The sequence below is a fragment of the Nymphalis io genome, chromosome 20, assembly GCF_905147045.1.
Source record: "Nymphalis io chromosome 20, ilAglIoxx1.1, whole genome shotgun sequence".
In the NCBI taxonomy this organism is placed as follows: domain Eukaryota; kingdom Metazoa; phylum Arthropoda; class Insecta; order Lepidoptera; family Nymphalidae; genus Nymphalis; species Nymphalis io.
In genome coordinates this window covers 8109255-8135539 of record NC_065907.1, presented here as the reverse complement: position 1 = coordinate 8135539, position 26285 = coordinate 8109255, and the positions used below count along the sequence as shown (strand labels likewise).

At 31.8% G+C, this 26285-nt stretch overlaps 1 protein-coding gene across 3 annotated transcripts in view; it reads left to right on the top strand.

Moving 5' to 3' along the window:
- Nucleotides 1-236: 236 nt before the first annotated feature.
- Nucleotides 237-26285, top strand: part of LOC126776319 (fibroblast growth factor receptor homolog 1-like) — an 81038-nt gene continuing 54989 nt past the window's right edge. For all 3 annotated transcript variants that reach the window (XM_050498758.1, XM_050498757.1, XM_050498756.1), the window contains exon 1: nucleotides 237-446. The gene's annotated coding sequence lies outside the window, so the exon portion shown is untranslated. The remainder of the gene's footprint in view (nucleotides 447-26285) is intronic.

Below are 26285 nucleotides of genomic sequence, written 5' to 3'. Positions count from 1 at the left end.
TATAAACCATAAAATGTATTAATCAGAAGACAAAATAAATCACATGAATTACGTAATACGAATGTCGGCTGCGTTTTCTTAATTTTCACGCAAAGACATTAGGTTAGAATGAGAAGGAAATAAAACAAAACGCGAGCTTGCGGTAGTTAAGACAGAGATAGCGTACACTCGGCGTTGTCACGAACGCGAGCGCGCGCGCATCGCTACGCTGAAAGCTCCGATTGTCTTCAGTTTTAGCTCTACTTTCGAGTCGCGCGGACGTATGACCTTCAACGATTTTTCCTGAAAATATAACTCGATATCGTTTTAGCCCGAACTGAATCTTTTCGAGTAACATTATAGTGTTGTGTTTATATAATATAGTGACCTCAGTTTCTGTGACAATTACTCAGTGACAATTGGTTTAGTTCTGTGTGCGCGGGAACTGTGTTCATTCCCAGTAGCTGGTAAGTCGATTTGTGTTATTTTAAGATATAATTAAATATAGAACGTCTGTGTATGAAAACATAATTAGTTTCATATTAAAAATGATTCAGAATTACCTAGAAATATTCGTAGTAATTGTTAACGGTTCGCTGGAGGTTGAGGAATTCGAAACACATGTGTAAAATTGAATCAGAGGGATGACTAGGAACATGTGCATATTTTTTTTTGCTCGTTCTGTAGGTAAAAGTTTTCTATATGTGATTGTATTATTATTAGTTAAGCGTTTATTAAATTTAATATTAAGGTGTTGTAGTATTTGTATATTAATATATTTTTTATTAAAATACATTAATATATTGCTTAAACCATTTATAAATGAAAAACGTATATTTATTATTTGTCGATTTTACATAAATCGAAATTTTTATTTAATTTAATTTGAGTTAAGGAGTAACTACTGAGTGTCTTGTCGGTTGTTCTGATTTAGGTTTTTAAACTATTCTTATTTTAGTCTATTTTTATGAAAATATTTTTTTATAGATTTTTGTAAAAAAAAAAAAAAATTAAAAAAATGAATAACGATCCAGATTTTCCGACAGAAAAGTTGAAACAGTTTTCCAGCAATTAAATAAAAATAAATACATTCTACGTTTCAAATTTATTAATTAAGTTATGATCATCACTTTTAGTTCAATCGCAGAATACCGCTAGATATAGGCTTTGCCCAAGGTGTGGTGAAGCTGAGCTAAGAGTCCAGATGCTCGAGATCCTATTAGGTTCGGATACAAAAGACCAACGTATCCATATGCTTAATTTGTGTTTAAAACAAGGAACATATTCACGAGCAGTGAGATTGTTGAGGAATAGTCCGAAATATCACAGAAGAGGAGGCCTTCACTCAAAAATATTGACAGTTTTATTGTTGTAAAAAACAAACCTATAAATGTCCCACTGCTAGACTGAGGCAGGTTGAAAGAAGCTGTTTACAATATCATACTCTGTCAGGAAGAAAGCAAAAGGTCGTAAGGAGTCCTACGTGTGTCGGATTAAGCTTCTGAAAATGTATTCCATACAATTATTAACGCAGCGAAGTGAATTAAGCTACGAACGTTCTACTTAGACAAATAAGACCTTTGACTGACAATACTAAATCTTATTTGAGTTTTCATAATTCAAGTTTCGAAGGGCCAGTGTGTATTACCTGTAATTACACTGGCTCAATCACCACAAGAGACATAACATCTTAGTTCCCAAGGTTGGTGGGACATTATAAGCGATGGTTAACATTTATTACAATGACAATGTCTATGGGCGGTGGTTACCACTTACTATGTGGTGGCCCATATGCTTATCCGCCTACCTATTCTATATAAAAGAGTTTGATTGAAAGTGATTCGTCAAACAATGCGCTCCTGTAACATTTTCTTAGCGTTGCCACTGACGTTACAAAATCATTTTTACAACATCCTTATAGTAATGAGAGGTTCTATAAATCATTACAACCACTATCAACTGCGTCGGTCATTAGCAATGATCAAAGGAACATACAGAAATATCTGCGCTCGATTTAAAAACGCGAAACCTTTTTGAAGTTCCGAGTAAATATAATAAACTGTGTATGTTTGAACGTAAATTCATAATTTAGTAAAATACTGATAGTTTCTATCTCATTGAATATGAAGACCGGTCTATATTTGATAGAACACGCGCAAGCAGCAATATATTTGTTCAAGTTATCAGATAAGCTTGTGTATGAAAATCCGTCTAAATTAAATATATTATAAAAAAAGAAAATGTAAACATTATTGCCTGTGGGAGAGAATAAAAAAAAAAATAAAAAAAAAATAAAAAAAATGTATTTAAAAAACGAATTAATAATAAACTAGTAACGTAATCATTTTTTTTTGTGAAATTTGCTTCTGGTATATCAATATTCTGTTTAGGCGTGTTTAAATAGATTGAGTAGATCGAAAAGAGTTAAAAACTATGTAAAGTTTGATGTATATGATGTATACTTAGGATAATTATTGGCGTTTAAAAAGACTAGTTTTGAACTGATAATTTGTGTGTTTTATATATTACTATATAATAAGGCTTTAATAAATAAATAAGGGGCATACTTTAGTTGGTATAAATAAATTCTAAAGCTACTTTTCCGATAATACTTTTGTTACGCATTAGCTAGCGATAATATTTTGAGTATTTATTTTTTTGTAATGAAAAAAATTAGGTCAATCGTTTTTTTTTTTTTTGTAATTAATGTGAGCTAAAAATATTTCTATTGTCATACCAAGACTAAAAAATATGGTTATATATCGGGAGTAGCTACACAACGGTTTCGCTAAGTATGTATTCATATTTTAATGAGTACCAAAGCTAATTATGATATAAGATGATGATAATTAAGACATTAAAATACAGTTAATGACGAGCCGGTTGGCGTGGTTGGTAGAACACTTGCCTTTCACGCCGAAGGTTGTGGGTTCGATTCCCACCCAGGACAGACATTTGTGTGCATGAACAGGTCTGTTTGTCCTGAGTCTGGGTGTAATTATCTGTATAAGTATGTATTTACAAAAAAAAAAGTAGTATATGTAGTATATCAGTTGTCTGGTTTCCATAGCACAAGCTTAATTTGGGATCAGATGGCCGTGTGTGAAAAATGTCCCAGGATATTATTATTATTATTATTAGTTAATGATTAACATCGATTATGACGGTTGAAGACAATTGAGAAGATTTTTTTTCACTAAGGAACTAACCACGTGTTTGGCACACGTTAGGTACGAACAGAGAATATTAAAAGTGTGAAGTCTCCATTTATATATTTATTATTTTTCCGTTTTTCTGTTTTGTATTTATAACATAAATTATTTGAAAATATTAATAATAAAAATATTCAATATATTCTTTGCATATATTTTATATGATCAGTAATACGAGCCAATATGATAATGAATATAGCTAAAACTTAAAACATTGTTTTCCAATCCTTAAATAATTTTTTTTTATGAATTACGAATGCAGTTTAGAAATAATAATACTATAAAATATTTTTAGTAACAATACTAACTCCACTGATCTCACAGTTCCATTAGCAACAAAAACACATTGTTAGCCACGTGTTACTCGTTTGGACGCTGGATGCATGCTAAGGGTTCGCTCTTGCACAGCCTCTAGCCTTGACTCGCATTACATAGATACTAATTGTTAAGCGATGCCACGCGTTCTACGACTATTTACAAAGGATAAAAAAAATATTCAAATGGTTATTAATGAATGAACATCTACTCTTTTCTTTTTTCTATTAGTGATACAAAAAATGTACGCAGCCAAAGTCAAAGTTAAAGTCAAAAATCGTTATTCAATATAGAAGCGTTACTTACTTATTAATTGTTATAAATCTACCAGCCCTGTCCCTTGATCATGGTAAAGCGAGATTGTCTTTCAGCTCCGTTTGGTCAACGCTTTATATATAATAATTACCACATTTATAAAAATCTAACAACGCTTATGTACTCGTTGAAATTGTTTTTGACGTTTTCGCGCCCTTTGTATCCTCGCGACCGCTCCTCTATCCCGCTCTACCCCATGGCCGGCGCTGAATGTACGGATAAGACAACACTAGAAGTACTTTATGAAATAACCATTCAGTTTAAGAATAAAACTTATTCATATAAACATTGGAACAGATCCATGATGTCACATCAATCAGGATATATAGTCTTAATTTGAAAACTCAACAAATCCTCGACTTTGAAATGTGTGAGAATAATAAAGGCAATATAAAAATAAATTTATCGGTTGTATAGAAGTTACAATGTAAAGTGTGTCAAATGTATTATTATAAATGTTTATTTGTATATTGTTTTTATTTACGTATTAAGTATAAATATTTGAGTGTAAATTTTAGTATGTAAGTTTATTGTACCACCTGCTCAGATCATGTTTTCAAAGTCTCTCCAAATTGGGTTGTCTAGAAGTGATGGCTAATTGGCCATAAGTTCGGCTGTTGTACAACACAGTAATTAATTTATTTTTTAGTACTAAGCTTATTCTGTATTATACGTTTGTTGTGTACGATATTAATGTACGAAATAGAATACTATTATTTTTGAATTTATATATTGTATTAATCGAAGGTATATTACGTTCGCTACTTCTATTTTACTTTTTGTTCTAAGTCCAGCAATGTGTTATACGTTAAAGCCTAGGTACCATTATGATAAGGGTCCTCGACTTGGCCGTGGATCGCCTTACATAGACAGTAATTGTAGTTTTATTGATCAATTCATAATTTATAGAATTAAACAATTAAATTCTTTCTGTATATATTATTAGTTGTATAAAAATAAATAATATAAATAAAAGTTCTACGGTATATTTCTATAAAAGTAGAGAATATTTCTTATTAACATTCCATTTGGAATAGTTAAAAGTATTGCGTCATACAGGCTAAAAAATCAAATAACTGTTTAAATTTTATAGACTTTTTATAAATGGTTTGATATGATTATTTAGTTTTTTTATTATATTTGTATATATTATTTAATTTTTATACATCACTTCAAGCTGATTATGTTTAATATAATATTCATAAATTAAATAATTTAAACAACTTTTACATGCGATCTATTGCACTAACTTCGTGAATTGTTGAACTTAGTACGATGTTAAAATTTTGACATAAAAACATCATAAAAGCATACTTTGAAACAACAACAAAAAAAAAACAGGTCTATAAAGTTGATCATAAAATTTGAAAATAGAATTTAGGTTTTAGATTCATATATTTTAGTTTACTCGTCGTACGATAGTGAAAGTTATAATAAATGTGCCAAACCGCTGATGGTCCTTCAAAATCGTTGAAGATTTTAAACAAATTTCCTAAGCGATTTGAAGCTAATTAAATATAAAAATAATAATTACTCATTATTAAAATAATTAGCTCATCGGAAATTTCGTTTTTTTTTTTTTAATTTTATTTTACAGTATAGTCGAGATGGCCCAGTGGTAAGAACGCGTGAATCTTAACCGATGAACGTGGGTTCAAACCCGGGCAAGCACCTCTGAATTTACATGTGCTTAATTTCTGTTTATAATTCATCTCGTGCTTTTCGGTGAAGGAAAACATCGTGAGGAAACCTGCATGTGTCTAATTTCATCGAAATTCTGCCACATGTGTATTCTACCAACCCGCACTGGAGCAGCGTGGTGGAATAAGCTCCAAACCTTCTCCTCAAAAAAGGGAGAGGAGGCCTTAGCCCAGCAGTGGGACATTTACAGGCTGTTACTGTTACTGTTACAGTATAGATATATAGATAATACAAAGATGCAAAGCACAACAGCAACAATCAGACATTTCATATTCATAAAACAAATAAACACTGGAAGCTTTTCTGACGAACAATTTCTTGGTACAAAACATTAAACTAGCTTGTAAATAGTTCACGTCGTTATGAAATATGAAGCATTAAAATGTTAACATACATACATAAAAATTGCCGCCATTATTATTTTTAAAGATCGTTATCACAGAAGTCTTATTTAAAAAAAACATATATGATTAACAGAATATTTTTTTATTTTATTTTTATCTTTACTTCTGTTATCATTTGTAATTAGTAAATGACAATAATAATTAAAATGTACGTCGTTTTCTAATTTATTTATATAAATTAATTATAATTATTTGTATGTTTTTTTAATTACTTCAAAAAAACGAAGTCAATATATTATTAAATGTAATTCAAAAAATACTAATGACAGTTAAAAAGAAATGGTTACATTAACTTCATTGTCAACGACATTCTATTTTCGAAATGGTATTCTATGCGGCCAGGACGTTCCATCGCCCTTTGCTAGTACTGAATGACCAACTTATATCTTTCCATCGCTCAACCGAATATTTAATTAATTTGAAACTTACGCCATTTAAATTAAGATACACAGATTATAACCGCAGCTACCTAAGTGACTTCTCGGGCGAACATTGAAGGCGTTATTTTCGCGGGAACTATTTTTGTTCTAAGGAATTAATGATTTATTTATAAGTATGTATGTACTTGTGAGAAAATCGAAAAGAAACTCTAAGAATTCTGGAATGTATGCAGTGATTTATTGTAGAACAATTTAATTTATTTTCTTGTAGTTGACTAGAATATGTGCGGGAAGACGACGTGTAGGTATAATGTTACGATTTAATCTGCCATTTCTTAACTGCTGTATATTAATTTTAGCATTTTTTTTATTCCTGTTATTGTGCTGTTTGTATACAAGTACATTCTTTGTTCTCTTTTCTTTGGGCCACTTTATCCGCGATACATCATCATTTATAATGATTTATGTCGGAATGAAAAACACATAAATCTATTCTTTTGAACGCAGCTTGGACATTAAGATAATTTTTTGAAACATGACGCCCCAATAATTTGAAAATCGAACGGTTGTATTTTGACAATTTGAGTATTTTAATATAATGTAGATGTTTTTGGTATTGATGTTTATATTATAATCTTTGTATTTACATATTATATGTTGCCCACATTCAAATACTTTTAAAGAATTTAGTACGGTTATTATATTGTTCAAAAGAATGTGAAAAATCTTCATGAACAAAATCTTTATATATTATAGAATTTATAATGTAACTAAAATATATATAGGGAGGACGTTTCTTAGTATAATCACGTATCAACTTGTTCGATGTCATGTATTTTACGAATTAATGTACTTTAATGCGGTTGATATTTTTTTGAAGTTTCTTTTGGCTCGATAAGAGTAACATCGGTTTTTGTTCTTTCTTTTCTATTCTGGCTACGTGGATTGCAGCATGTACTTTTATTGACATTAATAATTATGAATATAACCTAGTTTTGTGCCTAGTTAATAAAACAGTAGGTCCTGGACTCGAGCCTAGGCCAGGGTATATAAAGGCACACACCATTGCCTTGAAATCATGAACAGACTTTGGTCCTGTGTCTCTTCCTCGAGTCAGATTGCCGTCCCATCGGATTACTAAATGGGATAGAAGGTTTATATGCGCTTACGCATACTCTTGCAAATTATAATATTTCGCGTTAGTCCCAGTTGAGATTAACCTCAATACGATTCGGTTCAGTTACATTCAAATAAAATCAAGTTTTATTAATTATGCAAAATGAAGATTAAATTATTCAATTATATAATTTCTCACTCCCACGTTTTAATCGTGATAAAACATTATCCCCAATCCAAGTTCAATGAGTTTCCTTGAATATAAATGCAATCATATCACTATGGACTATGTCTATTTCGTATGTATAATATGTATTATATATTATATTCTGTATACGTGTACGGTACATGTATTGCATAATAAATTAGAAAATATGGTTATTTTAAACTTCATACTTGTATTCAAACGTCATTCGATACGAGTAATTCTTCCTTATTATTTATCTGTGGTACACGTTTTTGATTCTTACTTTATCTGTACAATAACGTATACTACGTATCTGTCAAATTTGAAAATATTGTTATGGGATTTTGATATATATACGTTGAACAGAAGACTGAAATTTCTTTAATTATAATAGTTCGTCTCCAATTGTGATGTACACGGTTATTGGAATATAAAATTTCATTCTAACATTTGTATGCAAAGCTTGACATATATAGATGACATAATAGGATAGGAATATACGAATACAAGTTCATTTGAAAAGTAGTATCAAAATATATATTTTAAGTGCTTTGTTTTAAATAAACTTTATACAAGAATGGAGTCTTCGAATGAACCGGTTAATCATTTTATTATTAATTATTCGTAAAACGAAGTATCGAATAGAATGTAGATTTATCCCAGGAATTTCAGCATTTCTCATTGATGCAGATAATAAATATTATATGTAAATTGATAATAAGGTACTTTATCGTGAGAACATGTTTAATATTTGGAGTTTATTTTGCTTAATAATTTTCGAATTTAGATTTAATAAATTATTTACTACAGGAATTCAACGTAATTTGGAATTATTAGTCTCCACTCGGTTCGATTTTACTCGAATGAAAATTGTGGCTTAAAGTATAATACTCAAATTTCAAAATTGAACAACAAAAGTTGGTTCGATCTAATTTAATGTTCGTTCAGATCATTTTAGTTGCCAAATAGATAACATCTTAAATAGTTGCTTATTACTAATATTACTTAATGTCGATACCGATAACTTCCTCTATGTGCTCTTTCAGGCACGGTGGTTAATAAATTGTCAATATTCAGCCATCGAGCTGGTTTACATTATCGGACTGACTTTTTTGTCATTACAGGATGACAGCTCTTGTTGCGCAATGCCGTGCAATGTACTTACATACATTCAATTTCCTTAAAATAATGCATAACAGATTTTCGTGTTGATAGTTTTATCGAATACCACCTTTTTTATACAATAAGTAGGTTAACGGCAAATGGGCCGTTAACATGATAGAAATTGGTCACCACTGATAAATATATGCCAATAGATTGGTAATGTAAGAAATATTAATTATTCTTTACGTCGCCAATGCGCCAACCTTGGAAACTAAAATGTTATGTATAAATATGAATAGTGCTATTGAAGTTCATATGGACGATGGTTGTATTGGTCCGATCTAATGTGAACCAGCTCTTAGACTTCGTTCGGCTTTAGCCAGCCGACCGAAATAAGTCAGCTTTAGTTAATTAAATATGGACTTTAGTTGAGTATCGGTTTACGGTTCAGTGGTAACTAAACCACGTAAATAATCTAGTTTATGAATGTTATAAATATGTCTATACCAGCCGGGTCACGATTTCGTAAGAAATTAAATTTATAAGAAAGAAAATCTCTCTCATTTTTTTTTCGCATAGAGCTAAAATTTCCAAAAATAATTTCTAAGCGGATGCTCACGTTATAATTCTAGACTTAGTTTTTTTATTCAACTTTGATAGTCAGTCAGGACAAGCGATTTTATAAATATATAAATTTAATTATTTTTCGCTCAATCACTTGTGCTATTTTGTAAGAATTCGCTTTGTAACACTCGTCAAATGTTCACCATTCGGTGATACGCTATTATGATGCATTTATATATACATGTCAATGTCACATATCACTTACTGACATTTTACAATCCTGTAGAGGAAATATATTGTTTTAAAATAAATATTTTTTACTCATTAATAATAAAGATAAATAAATATTATTTTTGATATTTCAATATTAAGTATTTGATATATCTTAAATCTACTATTAATTATCCTATATATGTTATGTTAAGTTATTTTTTTTAAATACATGCAGGATTACTATTAAGGGTTAACGTTACTACATTAAGCCTGTCTGAGCCCTATAGCTTTTAAAAATAAGGATCAATTTGCAATACACATATTCGTCTATCGGCTTCGTTAAAGATCAATGTTTAAGGTCAAGATAGTTCAACGATATCCGCCAATATATCATCGCTTCCTCTACACGATAGGATATTATCATTGTTTATGTCATAGTATTTGATTGACGTATTTAGTGCATCCTTACGACAGTTTTAGACGTAGTAAACAGAGCCTGCAATAACCACAGCTGTTTTCGTTTAATAATTAAAAATGAACAGCCTTTCTTATAAACGTTCTTTATCTGCTGATTAATTAAAGCCTGTTTTTTCTCTTTCTGTCATTATTGAATTGACATTTGAAAGAAGAAGACAGCATTATTTCACTAAATAACGTTTATAAGAAGATTGGCTTGAAAGTAGACGTTAAAAGTTTGTCCAATTACAATATTTTCAAGCAAGCAAATGACGAGTACAAAGTAATATGCAAACTAGTTATTAAAAATACACCGTTCTTTTTTAAATGACGATGTTCTCCTGGCCGATTTTGGTCAGCCATTCTCAACAGAGACTAGCTATCCGCGCAAAATATATTGGAACTCCACCCAGAGTTTCAGTTTTTGAAGTTGTTTCTTAAAAAAATCGAACAGAGAAAAAAATAACTTTTTTTGGCCCGATTCGAAGTTTGAAGCTAAGACCACAAACCAAGGCAACAGACCTTCAAAGTTAACCAATAGACCGACGAGTTAATTGTATGTTATTTTCAATTTATGAGGTGAGTAGTGGTTAGGTTCAATATTTATAGAGAAAATGGCATTGTTGATACTTGTTACAACTGGATTACGAAAAATAAAAACATAAATAACTTGATTCTAAACAAATGGAATTATTTTATTATTCCATTAAAATATTTTACCAAGTTTAATAGAAAGACGTGTTTCAAAGTATCAATTTAGCTCATCTAAAATAATAATAATACACACACAATTTCTATTTCCTTTTTAGAAAGCATTCCATGATCATCAAATCGGATGACCACAGACAACAGCTCCCATTACCGACATAACTTGTAATGACGATCATAGATAATTTTAAGGCTTTTGTGTTTTGAAAAAGGGAACCGAAAAGACGATTTCCGACAAAGTGCTACGGCGTGTGTTTTTAATAATTTAAACACTCTTCGATGTATGTGTATCTTATACATGTGTGGTATATTAATAACTTTCATGTGTGTGTGTGATATACAAATCAATTTATAACGTGGATATAAATAAATAGAAGACAACTTAATTTTTTTTTATTAGCAATTTACATTTTTCTAATCTATGGATTTTATTAAACAGAGCGATGACGTTACATTAAGACAGTCCTTATTCCTCATTGAGACTTCTTAAGCTTGCCTATTTATGTTATGCTATGGTACAAGTACATTAGCCGTCAGTAATTGCTAGCCGCGTCTTCATCCACATGATGAGGTAAGAGACATACAGATTTAATCTATAATATTACTTTGATAAGATCTACTTAGGAAAGACAGTTTCCCGATCCATCTGTACTGTTATGGTAGTTAGAATGACTTATATAATATTTGAGTCAATTAAAATACAAAATAAGGTCACTAGAATTGATATTAATTCAAACCACACGACGCCCGTACCAAATCAAAACAAACACACGGTAATTCAATAAAACAAAAACGGTCAGTGATTGCTTCAAATCACATGAGTGGAACATTATCTTCGATTGTCCAACGACGATAAATATTACGAAGAACTGAACGACACAGACGAAATACACCATGGAATTATATATCTTGATCTTTTATAATAAGGCTGGTTATTGCGTGGGACGGGAACGCTAGCTTTGCCCAATTATTTTATTGTAAAATCTGACTTATACACTTGTGTTAGAGTTTGATTTTGAATGTTTTTGTATACGATAAAGTGTCGTTAACGTTCCGATTTACGCATGAGACGCAATAAATCTCAATTAATGCCGTCGACAGGCCTGTATTGTCTTACAAAGAGATTTGGCTATAATTTCTTTTAGTCGTGCGAACTTACCTCCATTCATTAAGTGACTTTATTTTATTAATCCGTAAAATGAAACATAATTTATGTTTAATTAGATCGATTTATTATAGTCTTTTATGTATCTTGTTTTCTATTTCAAAGATCACTCACATTATTTTGGTCGCATTTGTTGTTGAGAAATGGTATTAATAATATGCTTTACCAACCATATAATACAAACTTAATAAGATTTACTTTATTGCACTTTATTTACATTAAAGCCTTAAATATTTACAATAAAAAATATAAATACTGTAGAAACCGTGACCGCGTGGAATGGTGACAAGAATGCTAGCATCATTCACCCTTAAAGAAAATATACTTATTAAGAAGATAATAAATATAAATTATATACGAAACAAGGCGAGATATATACCATTCGAGCACCGACACCAAAGACCGACATAAAGTATTTAAAAATTACTACATTTATTATTTGTTGAATAAAACATACTTTGGTTTTCAAATAAATATTTTCGTTTAATAATTAACACACACAAATCTGTATATAAAAATATTTATATATTTCTATGATGAATTTCCTTTATAAATCCGTCAAATAAAATGCATTGTAATTCAAAACGAAGCTCAAATGTTATATCAATCGCTTGCGGTCATTCTCATCCAATTTGCAAGCAAATAACTCATTGATTATCAATTCGCTTTTATCATTTATGACCGAATGCGTCCATTGTCCATCGTTACAACGTTTTTACAATACAATGAACACTTCTCAAGTAACTGTATTTTTCTTGCATTACAGACGAGCAATGAATTTAAAACATTTAAATTTTAACTTATCTCTTCGTAGTCAGCGATAATATACACTTTATAGGATTTTGAAAATACAAATTGCGAATAAAAAATGCGTGGAATGTTGCAAACGATCAATGAATTAAATACAATGCATTTTGCGATAAAAGATTGTGTTTCAAAATCATTTTCGAGTACATTGAACGCGTAAACGACATACAAAATGGGTGTGTAAATTACAAATGGGTAATGTATTGCATACGATGGCTTGTTTACGATAATGTGCATGTAAATATGCTATTGTATGCTGCGAATGATTTATTTACATGTATTATGTAAAATGCACGTGGATGCAATTGATTATAAATATTGTCGGCACGTGTCTGTTTTTTTTTTTAAAGTGAACTTAGAATATCGGATCGAGAATGTTAAGTTTTAAGGTCAAATGCTAGAATTTAATAACATGGGATTTGTTTAGTTTAATATAAAAAAATATGATATCAAAAAGTTGAAAATATGTCTTGAATTAATATCTTACTATGTATTACATACTTTCTTGGTGGTACGACATTGAGCCCGGTACCACCCACTCTTCAATTATCCTATACCTAAATGGCAGTAATTTTTATTGTTTTGTTCCGGTTTGATGTTTCAGTGAGCCAGTGTAATTACAGGCAGAATGGACAAAACTTTCTAGTATATTGACTGATTAATGTTTAGCAACCAAATTCTTTAGGTGGTGAACACTTACTATCAGACTATTTGCCCACTTGCATAGCTTTTACTGGTGGTAGGGCTTTGTGCAAGCTCGTCTGGGTAGGTACCACCCACTCATCAGATATTCTACCGCAAAACAGCAATACTTGATATTGTTGTGTTCCGGTTTGAAGGGTGAGTGAGCCAGTGTAATTACAGGCACAAGGGACATAAAATCTTAATTCCCAAGGTTGGTGGCGCATTGGATATGTAAGCGATGGTTGACATTTCTTACAATGCCAATGTCTAAGAGCGTTGGTGACCACTTACCATCAGGTGGCCCATATGCTCGTCCGCCTTCCTTTTCTATTAAAAAAAAAAAAAAAAAAAAAAAATAGCTTTAAAAAAACAAACTCAATTTGAATTTGAATTAATTTATTGTTAATCAAAGTAAACATTACCACAGGTTCGGAAGTCGCTAGATTTCATCAAATTCAGTTCAATCGTTTAGCCGTGAATGTGTATCAGATACACAGAGTTAATTTCGCATTTATAATATGGAAATAGATTTTTGTTTAATTGGTATAATTTAAAAAAATGCGTTATTTTTGGAATTTCATTTTTTTAATAATATTTTTGTTAGTTCCACCAAGTTTGTTCCAAGAAGTTGCATGAGTGTAAGCTACGAGTATGTACTATGAGTTGCATTACCTGAATACTGTCTTCTATATAATATTCAATGAAGTATATAGAGACAGAAGTTCACATAACTGATACGCGTCAAGTACACTCGGATATGATAATGGCGACCGATATGTAATAGAATATTCAAATTTTAACTATTTACTGTTGAGCACATCCCGATTAATATTTCTCCACGTCCATCAGAAATTGTCCTTGCTTCCTTGTACGTGCGATGCATTTTACTGGTAATGTTCTGTCCTTTTCCCGCGTATGGTTGTCAGGACGTGAGCGAGTGAGACGGAAAGACGTCTAGCAGCAGTCGATCATCTTTATTCGTGATGGCCAGTAGTATATTATCGAAGCTTCCGGTTCGGTTAAGTCATTGACTCAAGAAATACTGAATATTGGCTTTTGTAGGTCCAATGATATAATTTAATATTATAGAAGTATTGTATGTTATATAAAATATTATATAAAGGTTGTTTTATATGAAAACATTTTATGATAACTAAGATTTTTATATAAGGTTTATCGATCATTGTACGCGAAAAAAATATATAAATTTGTGTGATGTCGGAGATTGTAAAATAAAAATAATTAAATTAAAAAAATCATATTCGAGATTCGAGATTTTCCAGAATAAGTTGAGGGCAAAAAGTGCATCTTTAAAAAAGTTTTTATATTAAATAGGTAGAAAAAGTTTGAAATAATTTTGCATTTAAATAGGTCAGTAGTTTTATAGCATTGGTCCTTTAAAGAAGTTTTTTTTAAATATATAAAAAAGGTGTTACAAAAAAATTGTATATACATACAACATATAGGGTTTGTTATATACTATGTTTATACGCGTCACAAATTAATTTTCCAATACAAAAAAGACCCTATTCTATGTATGCTTATAATAAAAACTCTAAAAGAAGAGACGAAAATATAAGTAGTAATGTTTGCGGCGTCTCCATAGAAAAAGCTCATAAAACTCACGGTAGCCATATTGTTATTATCACAAATATGCGCGAAAATATTGCGTTAAATATTGTTCGAATTTCAAATATATTTTTTTTAAAAAGAACACTTATTTAAATAGGAATACAAACAAGTTTCATTACTGGTACATGTTTTATAAATTTTTAAATATTAGCATTGTTGAATCATCCATATAAATAAATAAATAAATCAAAGTTGCTAGTTTAAAATAGATTAAATAAGCTATAATGATTATAGAGTCATTCCTTATTTTAACTCTAGGATGTGACAACACCTCGCGTGAAAGAAATAACAATTTTCTACCATATGCGCATGCGCCGTTATCGTACCCGTTAATACGGAACATTGCTGCATTATTAATTGTATTATTTAATTAAGGCTTTGTTCTATGTAGTTAAATTATGAATCTTTTCTTAAAAGGAATGCATTATTAAACATTCGACTGCCCCTTTGAAGCATTTTTAGATAACGCACCTGTTTCATTAATCTCTAGTCTACTCATGTTTCATATAAATAGTGGGTATTAATTTAATTTTTGTCAGGAAACTAGACAGTATTTCTAGTTACCTTGTCAGTGCTGTGTATATCTGTTATTGGTACAAATATCAGATTGATCTTACATAATTGTTTTAAATCCACAAGTGATAATATATGAACTGTAGATGCGCTTCTTCAAATAAATAAATAAATTATGACGGGCCGGTTGAGCTGAAGGTTGTGGGTTCGATTCCCACCCAGGACAGACATTTTTGTGCATGAACACGTTTGTTTGTCCCGAGTCTGGGTGTAATTATCTATATAAGTATGTATTTACAAAATAAAAGTAATATATGTAGTATATCAGTTGTCTGGTTTCCATAGTACACGCTCTGCTTAGTTTGGGATCAGATGGCCGTTTGTGAATAATGTACCAGGATATTATTTAGGATATAATTATAGTAGTGGTAATAGATTCTACTTATTCATGTATTATTATAATAATAATAATGACTGCCTCGTTGGTCTAGTAGCTTGATGTAAGGCTACAAACCAGGAGGTGTCGGGTTTAATTCCCAGGTCGACTCAATAAAAAGTTATTAGGTTTTTCTGTCTGAAAATTCCCAGTAGCAGCCCGGAGTCTGGAATTTGGAAGTGTGTACACTCCCGTGCGTCGGAATGCACGTAAAGCCGTTGGTCCTGCGCCTGAACTCTTTCCGGTCGTGTCGGATTGCCTTCCCATCGGATTATGAGAGTTAGGGAATAGAGAGTGCACCTGTGATTGCGCACACACTTGTGCACTATAATATCTCCTGCGCAGTTGGCTAATCTCTCTTGAGATTGGCCGCTGTGGCCGAAATGTATCTGGAGGATATGTATTATAATATAACTACTTGTCTCAATAAATATTTTTTAATTCAAAATTGTGCAAACATAGCCTTAAATATACATTATATAATCTGTTGCTACCATAGTAAATCTACATTATTCAAAGCGGATCACGTCAATTTCGAGAACAGGCTATTATCTATGAATACAAATACATTTCGACCGCACAGATGATATTATTGTAGGAACAGTGATAACTTTCACTCGATATATTTGCTTACGCTACTTGTGAATTCGGTGTGCTATTCTGTAAACCGTTCGATTAACACGAAAGAATTTTGTCACGGCGCTGAATAAGAATTTGTAACGATCGAAGAGAATGCTAATGGTTCTGTTCGTGTTCGTACGGTGACGTTTACGTTTCGAAAGCGTTCGATATTCAAATTTTTCTTTTAGATTCTTTTATTGTACTTTTTTTTTAAATATATCTTTGTTTTATAGTTCCGAAGTGATAGCTTAAACCAAATGTTTTTCGATAATATTTTATTATATAAATTAATAATAATTTCTTTCTTTATATAACATTTTAAATTAACACGAAATTATAAATGCTATATATTCATTAATTTTAATAAAAACATGAAAGAATTAATTGTTATTACACGTCATAAACTTCGTCGTGTTTTGCGAACTTTCCCAGTTTCCTGTCAACCATTTTGAAAAAAGAAGGTACTATCGATGTCATCTTATAAATTGCTTACAATGAGGTGTGAACATCGCACCCTCCATTGTGCAAGGAGATAGTATCACATATTTATTATCATGCGCTACGACGCGTCTCCGATATATGCGAGATGAATCCAGAATAAGGAAGCTCTTCTAAGAACCGCTTTGTTTGGTAAAAAATGTGTCGATACGCGTAAAGTATTCTGTATTTGAGAGACGAGGGTCGAATCACTAATATATTAGGTTTTTGTTAGATTTGAAGGACGAATTTTAATGTTCTATTAAAAAGAACATTTAAGTCATGATGTTTTTTGGGCTTCATGTTTCCTTAAAATATATCTTTACTGTGTTGCTACTTTATAAATGCTTTATTTATTATATATGGAACATGTAAAAAAATAAACATAAATAAAGAATCAGTTTCTAATAAATTAAGTTAAGGATATTGCTTATGATAATTGAGTAGTTAAGATGTGACAGCGTACCAAACACAAAAACACACGTTCGCGCTTTTTCGCACTCATATTAATTAGGATTTGTATTGTAGGTACTGTAATGTAAAGGCATTTCATGAACGAAACGATATAAAGTTTAACACTAAGATTATGAACTCTCAAACCAGTTTGTTAACCTAACAACTCAATGTTTCTTTTAAAAATAAACTCATAACAACTTCAAGTGTTCTCTTGTTAACTAATCCAGCATGTAATGGTGGCCCACATCGCCCCTATTGTTTAGACACTCCTATTAACCTAACCTATTTTAAATTACCGGATATTTGATCTTAGGCTGAACTATTTTTCACCTGTGCCTCACTAAATATTATATTTAAAAAAAAATAAACCATGAAGACTTGTTAAGAACGCGTGCATGAAATTTAAAATACATGTGAAAAAACGTTCCATTCGCCAAGAGGTCATTTGTCTGTAAATTAGATAACTTTTTTGTTACGAATTGTGCAAAATATTATTAATAGCCCTAACAGACCGACATCCTATTATTCTGTTGAGGAAGCTATATTTAAAGAGAAAGCAAAAATAAAATAAAAATTAATTTATATTCTGTAAATTTAATCTAAATAGTAAATAATGACTAAATGACAATAAATAAACATGTTTCTAAATAAATAACAAGCTTTTAACATTGAGACACAATCAAATCTTAGTACTTACATAGTTTTTATAATCACACACATTTAGTTTCGTTTTATATTGATAACGGATTTAGTAATGTTTATATAATTTTAATGATAATAATATTATTATTATCGAACTAAATATACAAATTAATTAAACACCAGCTACCTATCTCGACTTCGCCCGGGTAGAATCAAGGTCAACGTATAAAGTATAAGTTTCTTTGTATTTTTGTCTTCCAAGTATATCGATTAATATTTATTTTGTTTATTAAGATTTAAATTTCTAAGAGGTTTATTAAAAAAATAAAAAAAAAAAAATAAAAAAAAAAATAAATAAATAAAAAAGCCGAGATGGCCTAGTGGTAAGAACGCGTGAGTCTTAACCGATGATCGTGGGTTCAAACCCGGGCAAGCACCACTGAATTTTCATGTGCTTAATTTGTGTTTATAATTCATCTCGTGCTTAACGGTGAAGGAAAACATCGTGAGGAAACCTGCATGTGTCTAATTTCATTGAAATTCTGCCACATGTGTATTCTACCAACCCGCATTGGAGCAGCGTGGTGGAATAAGCTCCAAACCTTCTCCTCAAAAGGGAGAGGAGGCCTTAGCCCAGCAGTGGGACATTAACAGGCTGTTACTGTTACTGTACTATTAAAAAAATTACGTTTACATTATTGGATGTGTTATTTTCTGTCAATTGTCAAAAATTGGGTCACTTACTGTAATTCGATAAAAGAATATAGCTATCATGGGACTCCTAACGTGTGTAAAATATCGTAATTGGTGGTTATGAAAGAATAATAATGAAAAAAAAATTGAATTAATATTTTGTTCTTATTTATTATAAGTACGTGGGCGGACCGAGTTTCGCTAGGTTCTAATAAAATTAGTTATATTTTTTTTGTGAAAAATTACGTTTATATAGAAACTTAAAAATTAATACCTTATCTAAATAAAAAATAAAAGCCAAATCGTCCGAGCCGATACACAATATGTGTATACAAGAATAGCTCTTTTAATATTATAAAATGGTTAAAATTATATTATGGATGGTACAGTGGTAAGAACGCGTGAATCTTAACCGATGATCGTGGACTCAAATCCGGGCAAGCACGACTGAATTTTCATGTGCTTAATATGTGATTATAATTCATCTCGTGCTTTACAGTGAAGGAAAACATCGTGAGGAAACCTGCATGTGTCTAATTTCACTGAAATTTGGCCACATGTGTTTTTCACCAACCCGCGATCAGCGTAGTGGAATAAGCTCCAAACCTTATTCTCAAAAAGGGATAGGAGGCCTTTTCCGAGCTGTGGGACATTCACAGGCCGTTACCTATAACAAAATACAGTACCCGACATGTCATTTGCCGTTTGGCATACGAGTCGGTCTTACTTCCATTTCACAAGAAAAATATTGAAATGACAAGAGCTTCTAATCTTTTTTTTTTCGATGGAAAAATACAAGAGTTCTAACCAAAATTATAATTCCTAGTATAAGAAAGTATTTTCGAAAGCTACATTTTTAAAAACTGATGAATGTAATTTATCTTCAAACGTATAAACATAGTATAATTTGCCTAAATCAAAGTACAGTTAGTGGGGTAGTAAAAAAATCCTTCCCGACTCTGAATCCCTCTGATGTCTAGCAATAAAACCAAAGTTCTATGGGGATATCCGTTGGATGTTTATTTTTGTATAACCAATGAATTCGTTTTTTTTTTATTTACGTATCTCTTAAGTGAGCTCTGATAAGTATGAACTTTGTTAGAAGTGGATGCGCCTGCGCATTGCTTGTATATGTTAACTTTAAATATGTCTGTGGTTAACATTAAGGAGTATTTTGATATTAACTTCTTGCTGTTAAATACGCCATTGGAAAAATTTAATTATATATATATATATATTCTAAATTTGCTATAAGCAAATTAAAGCCGTATTTAATACGATGATAATATTTGTTTTAAATGTTATTCCTTTAGAAATTCTTGTAATAATTCTAAAACGTTCGGTAAAACTAAGTAGTTTATACAAACAAACAATTTTCCTCTTCAAAGCTATTTTCTTTCTAAATATAAAGATGACGATATTATTTGGATCCGAACGGTTTCCTCAGAATTGAAGTTTTATAAAAGCCCAGCGGTGAAATGTATGAGTAATAAATACAATTACCAGACACGAATGATAAATAACATTTTTTAATACATACAAATTTTAAATATAAATATCACAAACTTAAATCATTGGGGCGTGATGTCCTCCTGACCGATTTCGGAAGCCAATCCTGAGTGAGATTAGCGAACTGCACAGGAAATATTATATTGCGCAAGTGTATGCGCAAGTGTATGCGCAAATGTATGTAATTACAGGCACAAGGGACATAACATCTTAGTTCCCAAGGTTGGTGGCGCATTGGTGATGTAAGCGATGGTTAACATTGCCAATGTCTATAGGCGTTGGTGGCCACTTACCATCAGGTGGCCCATATGCTCGTCCGCCTTCCTATTCTATAAAAAAAAACAGATGGACTTTCTATTCCTTCTCATAATTCGATGGACGGCAAACCGACACGACAGGAAAGAGTTTAGGCGCAGAAAATATGGCTTTATGTGCTTTCCGAGGCACTCCGAGCTGCTATTGAGAATTTTTCGACTGAAAATCCTTATAACTTTTATCGGCACGGGGTTTGAACAAAGGACCTCAGCGTTTCTAGCCGTATATTTAACCACTAGACTGAAAAGCCGCTGAATAATATTATTAAAAATTAGTTTTTCATCCTCTGTTTTAAAAAATACGATTAAAAATATTTATCCTTTGTATGAAGTTGGTTTTAAGATAAAAACTGATGTTTAATCGAGGTGGATTGTGTGCGTGTAGCTGCAAAGTGTGTACCGTGCTTTATCAGCCAAAAATAATTCCGCGTCATCTAATTGAAGCGAACATTTAGTGCTGCGTTCCGCTCGATTTTTTATAACATTAAAATATTTATTTGAACATTTATCTTCTTAACTAGAGGATTTCAATTGCCGTAGAACGTGCATTTCAGGCGAATTCGCTTGCTGTAACTATAAATTTAAGAGCGTTATTCACGTGGCTTTATTATTCTGTTAGTTTTAACATTCTGATTAGTAAGATTGACGTAATCTTTGAGTGAATTCAATGTTCTCTATTCGCAGCTCTTGACCATGCACAGTTCTGGCCTTAGTCTAGATTTTATTACATGTTGTATTTACGTAGTCTCGTTTTGTAGATTTCGTTCGCGTGGGTTACCCTTCATTTGACTGACAAATAAATTGTACATACTGTGGAAATTTACTTCGAGTAACAACGTAATTTAACTAAAATTAAATTTAATAATTATACTTAAATCAAACATTTTAACATTACTCTCAAATTAGACCTTAAAACTTCCATCATGCTTTAAGAAGTTTTGTTCATAAAATCAAACAGCCAGCTTTATATGAATACATAAAATAAAAATGTTTTCTCTCCATCTCAAAATTGAATATATTTAATGTTTCATGGAATTATTTAAAAGTGATTTCTTGTTTATAATTTAACGATTTCAATTGAATATAACTATAAATATAAATTTCATAATAAAATCAAGTAAAAGATAACTTTCCGTCAGTAAGATATCTAAAAGTCCAAAACCGTAGAACAAATATTTCACTCGTAAACAAATTACGGTTAGTTTATCGTAGCGCTGACAGGGTTACGGCTTAAATAAACAGATTTAATCTGTAATTACTTTGACATAAGGTATAATTTAGATCGCATTAATTCGCCTAATGAACTGACGAATGATTTGTAATCTGTAGCTATGGCATGCGTTTGTGAATCTGCATTTAAAAAATTGTAGACAGTGCCTGTATACATGTATGTACTTGTCTTCTGCATGATATAATTTCTTTATAACCTTGCCTCGTTACTCTAGTGGCCAAAAAAGTACAAGTATTTTCAGTTACAGCTCGGCGTCTGGAAGTTGGCTGTGTACTTCAATGACTTAAAAAGCACGTAAATTCATTGGACCTACATTCCACCGGATTATGAGAGTGACGACACGTTTGTGTTTGCGCACACGCTCGTGTTAGATTAAGGCTGCCAGGGTCGAAAACAACTGAAAATATATATGTATATCATTTCTTTTAATACCATAATAATGTTATCTACAATAAAAGTACAGTTAAACCGAATAAGGCAACCAACTGACCATAATTCACTATATCAAGTCTTAATCTAAGGAACGCAAAATTTTGTCAGAGCGTCACGGTAGCATGCGAAAGCGATCCCGTGGCGCTCCACGTTAAGACGGAAAGGGTACGGCTGGTTTTTTAGTGGGTATTCCGATGTTCGGGGCGCACTCGACGCCTTGGACACCGGCGAGTCCCACATACCCCCACTATTCCCATGGGGGAAACGCGTAACGCGTTTTCCAGCTTCAAAAAGAAAGAGAACGGAAAATTTAAAAAAATCATACAAATACCACTAGTTCAAATATTTAAAGCTAACTCATTAATCTGTTTCTCGTTCGCCAGTAGTTGCGGAGGTCAGGTGGCAGACGCTCCGTGTAAGAACTAGTCGCTTGTCAAATCTGGATTAAAATAATATATGAACACTGGCACCGTGCCTGGATAATGTTATGACGAAAACGTAAACAGTAATGAAAGTTGAATCAAATTTAAAACTCATCTAAACGTTCCATTTTTTTTTGGCAGATTGGCTAATGGGCCGTCTGATAGTAAGTGATCAACGCCCCTAGACACTTGTACTGAAATATTAAATAATCACCATCCCATACACCGCCAATGCGTCAACGATCTTAGGAACTAAGATGTTATGACCCTTGTGCCTGTTACACTGGCTCACTCACTAGGTTTATTTCGATTTGTAACCTATATTAATATGAATTTAGCGAATATATTCATGTTGATAACAAATTATAAAGCAATAACCAATTCGAATTTGAATTTGGAATAATGTAAAATATTTTTGTTACAAGCTAAAAAGGTTTTAATGTATTTTTTTCATAATAATCATCATTCACGAAATGTGTCAATCATTTATTTCCCAAGTATACAAGAAAACTTGCTAGTTACTATTTTTGTAATTTTTCGCCATCGTAGTTTTAAAATTAACGTCATTCGTATCACGTAACACTTTGTAGCGACCGTTATGGGTCGTAGCGTGGCCAATTGAATAACGATCGTCCTGGTCAGTCTAGTGATGGGATAAACATCGATAAATGTGACATTTATTAGGTTTCAAGAAAATATTCAGAAAAAATGTCATCGTCAATGATATAAATATCACATGACGTAGGCTTTATAGAAACGAATATGAATAGAAATGGATACAGAAATTTCATCATACTATGATATTTTGATGATATTATTGGCAGTGTTGCTGTACTACAAAATACGAAAATATATATTGTTTATATTTGGAATCATAATAAAAAAATCCTGATTTATTTGAAGATTACGTATTGTACGTGATAGCACGCAAATATAAATGGGAACATAACATAAACGACAGTAAAACCACCTAACTTAAATTACCGTTATATTATACTGTATAAATTCTAACAATATAAACGTAAAAGTTTGTGAGGTAGAATGAATTTGTTACTCTTTCACGCAAAAATTACTGACCGAAATTGAATGAAACTTTGAATAGATATGCTAACATGTGCCCCCTCACACGCGGGTGCAGCCACGGGCGGAAGCTAGTATTAAATAAATTATTTAGAAACTATATTTCATTCAAGCATTCACAATCAAATACCGAAAAGTAATATCATAAAATATCCATAAATTCTGAAGAATACTTTTCCCGCTACGTAATCGAACATAAAACATCTATAATCGCGTATTTATAAATATAAATAACAATACGAATATACCTCGGGCTAATAGCGTAAATCTGGCGATTTCTCAAATCTATTCTCACAACATATTATATTGGTAGTAATTTAACGAATTTATCGATAATAAATAATCATTATCCACGCAACACTAGCGAATCTCGTATACTTACAGTCGATTTACACATCGCTTGGACACAATAGTCAGTTTTATTGCTCAGGGGAGAACGATACAGTAGCCCACGTGATAAATTATATCAGGCTATTATATTTTTTATTCCATTTCAATTAAGAGCTATAATTGTGTGTTATGTTAACATTATGTAACTATTGTTAAACGTCCTTGAGATTGGGGATTCATTTAACGTAAAACGGAAGTTTTTTTTTTTTTTTAATACGTTAAAATATTTTTGTATAGGACATGAATCGAATGATTTCTAATGATTTTGATTTTGTATGTGGGAACTCTGTTACACATGAGGGTACGATAATCTTATTGTTGATTACATTATTTTGTATTTTAATACGAGTGATTTCAATATAATCGATCATAAGTCTATTTTATTATGAAGACGACAAAGTCGAGATTATTAATATTTTTAGTTTTGATCAACACGGAGTGAAGTTGCGTGGAATAGACTTCAAACTACGCCCCCCCCTCTTCCGTATACTGCTGGACTGAAGGCCTCCTCTCGTGTTTTGAGGAGAAGGTTTGGAGCTTATTCCCCTTAAGTGGAGATTATTCGGACTTGTAAAAACTGTTATCGAAGTGTTTTTCAAAACGCGAATATATACGAAGGATATCAAATTTTATCAACGGAAGGTCAAAGGAAACCACAAAAACGGGGAAGAGAAATGCATCCGATACGCAATTTCTGGTCCGGCTTCAAAGGATGTATTGTTGCTTAAATCATATTTGTTCAGTTGTTTTGTTGTTAGCGGGAATCGATACGTATTTCTCGTAATTTCCTTTAGTTTTCCCGCCCGATGGAGTCATCGGCGTTTTCTCAGCGCGCCATAACTCGCGCGAGCATTATTTGGAATACGATTTTGCAGAAACCACGGATAGATTGAAAACAGCAGCCGTTTCTTGATACGCGTTTAAATTGTGGCAGTTACTCGCTTGCCTACTTGCTTGTGTGAATTCTACTAATAATGTACTGTTTTGTTGTAATTAAGTTAGATTTTTTAAATTAAATAGTTCGTGTATTTTATGGTACCCTTTATTTTAGGACTGACGGCTTACAAATCTAAATTTATTATTCAAAATTATATAAATATCAGTCGTTATATAAATAAAATTATATAAAATAGTAAATATAAATTGTAATGTAGAATTTATAACTGGGTAAAATGTTTTTATGAATAATGATCATTTGATAACAGAGAATCTATTTTAATGATTAATTATTCTGTAGCTGTTCTACTAAAGTGGACAATGCAAACGTTGCTCGTTGTATACAATATACAGAAATAGCATATTGCGTTCAAGATTTGACCGATCGCACGTACATACATAAAATTAGACTACTATATATATGAATTCCACCACGCTGCTCCAATGCGGGTTGGTAGAATTCACATGTGGCAGAACTTCAGTGAAATTAGACACATGCAGGTTTCCTCACGATGATTTCCTTCACCGTCAAGCACGAGATGAATTATAAACACAAATTAAGCACATGAAAATTCAGTGGTGCTTGCCCGGGTTTGAACCCACGATCATCGGTTAAGATTCACGCGTTCTTACCACAGGGCCATCTCGGCTTTACCTTGACCGATCGCACGTACATACATAAAATTAGACTACTATATATATGAATTCTAGTATTATTGTATATAAGTCTCGTGGCGAATTGAATCATTTTAAATCGGTAACAGCATGTGAATGTACCTCTGCTGGGCTAAGGCCTCCTCTACCTTCTTGAGGAGGTTTGGAGCTTATTCCACCACGCTGCTCCGCATTGGAGCAGTTTGGAGGTTAGAGCTCTTGTATTTTTCCATCGAAAAAAAAAAAGATTAGAAGCTCTTGTCATTTCAATATTTTTCTTGTGAAATGGAAGTAAGACCGACTCGTATGCCAAACGGCAAATGACATGTCGTAGTACTGTATTTTGTTATAGGTAACGGCCTGTGAATGTCCCACAGCTCGGATAAGGCCTCCTATCCCTTTTTGAGAATAAGGTTTGGAACTTATTCCACTACGCTGCTCCAATGCGGGTTGGTGAAATACTCATGTGGCCGAATTTCAGTGAAATTAGACACATGCAGGTTTCCTCACGATGTTTTCCTTTACTCTAAAGCACGA